Genomic DNA, 2,783 nt, shown 5'->3' with positions numbered 1-2,783 from the left:
ACCTATCCGCCAATCCAATCTTTCATCGACGGACGAAGCATGTTGAGGTTGATTATCACTTCGTTCGTGAACGAGTATCGACTCGTCAGCTTGATGTTCGACTCATATCTTCCAAGGATCAGCTCGCCGATATCATGACAAAGCCACTGCCAGCTCCTTCTTTTAGCTATTTTAGGCGCAATCTGAACTTAGTAGTACATCGTCGAGATTGAGGGGGGGGTGTTAAACCTAAAATAGATCATAACTGTATATACTAAAATAATCTAAGATTTACTAGTTGTTACCAAATCTATGATTTGAAGGGTTTGTTACCAAATCTATGATTTTATGGTTTGTTATCAAATCATAGATTTGGAATGTAATCTTCATTATACGCATCTATAAATACATGAGGTCGTGAGCCATATAGGTCATCGTGTCATTCAATCTAACATGATCAACATGAATGAAGGATTCCGAGTCTTCCGGCTCTCCGTGGCTGCTCGGGCCACAATCACCGGTCAATTGGACTTATGGTTCTGGTTGGAAAACTAAAAATTAAACTATTTTACGTTCATGTTTGCACAATCATTAACCTTACATATTTTGTTCCCGATCTCATCCCATAGATATCTGAAATTCTTTCAATAGGACTTTATCAAATCAACATGGATTTGTCTAAGTTATCTTTAAAGTATGTGTTTGATATCGTTGCCCACATATTGATCAATTAGCCATAGGAAGAAGGGATTGAAATAATAGAATAAGATTTTTGTGGGAGGTTGATTCCATTATTGTGCCTAAATTTTGGAAATGGTATATGTCTCTTGAATTAATTATATTATTTCACACACTTAAATAAAAATAATTAATAATTAATGTCTAATTTTACCTTAAAATTTGTTACCCAAAATTACTAAAAAGAAATCAATGAATATCAACTAAAATAGAATATAGTTAGCCATTATTAATAGATGTTTCCCAAATTTTATAAATAAAAAAACTTATCGTCACATCAAAAGTGTTACGAGAAAAGTAATAATAGTTATAAAATAGCGTATTGTTTTCATAGGCCCAAAAAATCTCAACCAATTTTGGTGCAATCAGTGGGCTTAAACGACACCGTCATATTGTCAATATCATACCCAACTAAAAAATTTGCCATCATACTGTTCCCGATGAGTGCATCGTTGTCGTCAACGCCCATCGCGGTGAAGCAAAAGGATCCATCCGGCATCTTTTGAAAGTCTGAACCGTACTCAATCGCAGATCCACGCCGCCGTCGAAGTGCAAGGTCATCACCAAATCCCCCACATTATCTTTGTAGCAAAGTGTATCATCAATGGGCTTTGACGGGATATGCCGCTGAACTTCGGCAGCCAATCGTCCGTACAATTCTTTGGGGAGGAGAGTCTGCGGCGTGCTGGTATCGAGAATCGTGTTCCCCTTGGCCGGAGGTCTCGACATACTGTATGGAACAAGGGTTTTTCCGACAGAGATTCCCGTGAGGGTGAGAGAGTAATATGTCTGGTGGGATACTCGAACGAGTTGGGCTGTGATGACTCCGGGTCCTTGAACTTCAGAACCCGACCCTATTGAGAGGCTACTTGAGATTCTTGGGTCGGTGTTGTATGGCATCAGACAAAGGGAGAACTTTCTGCCGCCGACCGATGGACCTATCTGTGAATATGAATTTACATTAACTATAAGGTTTTGAACTTTATAGTTATTTGAATAATAATATAATTAACTGTTCGTTTCAATATGTAATGCGAATAATGTTTTTAAAAATAATAAAATAATAGAAAGTGATAATATATATACCTGAGAAACGAGGAAATCGCTCCTCTTCCAAATCCGATCAATCCCATTTTATTCGCATTAAACGTTCCACTATTATTATGTCCACAACCAAACACCACCTCCGGAAACGGCGTCGTCGCTCCAGACCTCGAAGTTACCACCATTTTTTCAGTCGCCAATTCTCCCTGCGTAGATCCACTTTCATACCCATAGTCATACTTACACGTATCGGTGCTGGAGCACGCCGCACCGGACCCCCTCAAATGGCACTGCGACGACTTGCAAGAAAGGGTTCGAAAGGTTGACGATTTCAAAGGGTTGTAAATCGGATTCGTTTGCTGGTAACATTTCACACATGGACGACACTGAGCCCAAAATAAATCACTGCCAGTGTCGAGGATTGCATGCACCTCCGTCGACGGCGTTCCGACAGCGATTTTCACTATAAATTCACTGGTTTCCGGCCAAATTCGTGATTTGGCTGCCATCGGTGAAACGTTGTCGGGTGAGACACAGCGGCGGATGAGTTCCAGCTTGAGACCACCGTTTTTGTCGATAGTGGACTCCGCAATGGAAAGCAGTGCGAGAAGGAGAAATATGGTAGGCGCCATGGGAGATGAAGAAATGATTGCATGGATTTTAGATTTCTTTGTTTTATTTATACGAGTTGAGAGAGATAAATGATGTGGAAATTGAAATTATTACTTAAACTAGGAAAGGATGAACGTGTTTTAACCCTCACTGTTTTTTTAATAAAAAATAGAATGTTATTTAAGTATTTATTTAGTTGTTTCTATTGAGGGAGATCGTATTAAATTTTCATATTTTCAACCATTTATTAAACTTAGTTTTAATCTAAATAAGGTAAACAACCATATTTAATTACAAGTATATTTCTTATTTTATTTTAATAATTATCTTCCAATAAAATTAAATAAAATTAGTTAAACTTTTAAAATTAACCTCTGTATGGTAATTTAAAAAAAAAAATAGTATTTGAC

At 37.8% G+C, this 2,783-nt stretch overlaps 1 pseudogene; it reads right to left on the bottom strand.

The window, feature by feature from the left end:
* Window positions 1-1,063: 1,063 nt before the first annotated feature.
* Window positions 1,064-2,393, bottom strand: LOC111783593 (annotated as a pseudogene).
* Window positions 2,394-2,783: the final 390 nt, after the last annotated feature.

The sequence above is a fragment of the Cucurbita pepo genome, chromosome LG20, assembly GCF_002806865.2.
Source record: "Cucurbita pepo subsp. pepo cultivar mu-cu-16 chromosome LG20, ASM280686v2, whole genome shotgun sequence".
NCBI lineage: Eukaryota > Viridiplantae > Streptophyta > Magnoliopsida > Cucurbitales > Cucurbitaceae > Cucurbita > Cucurbita pepo.
Note: the sequence above shows the minus strand (reverse complement) of the source record. Positions and strands in the feature narration are given on the sequence as shown.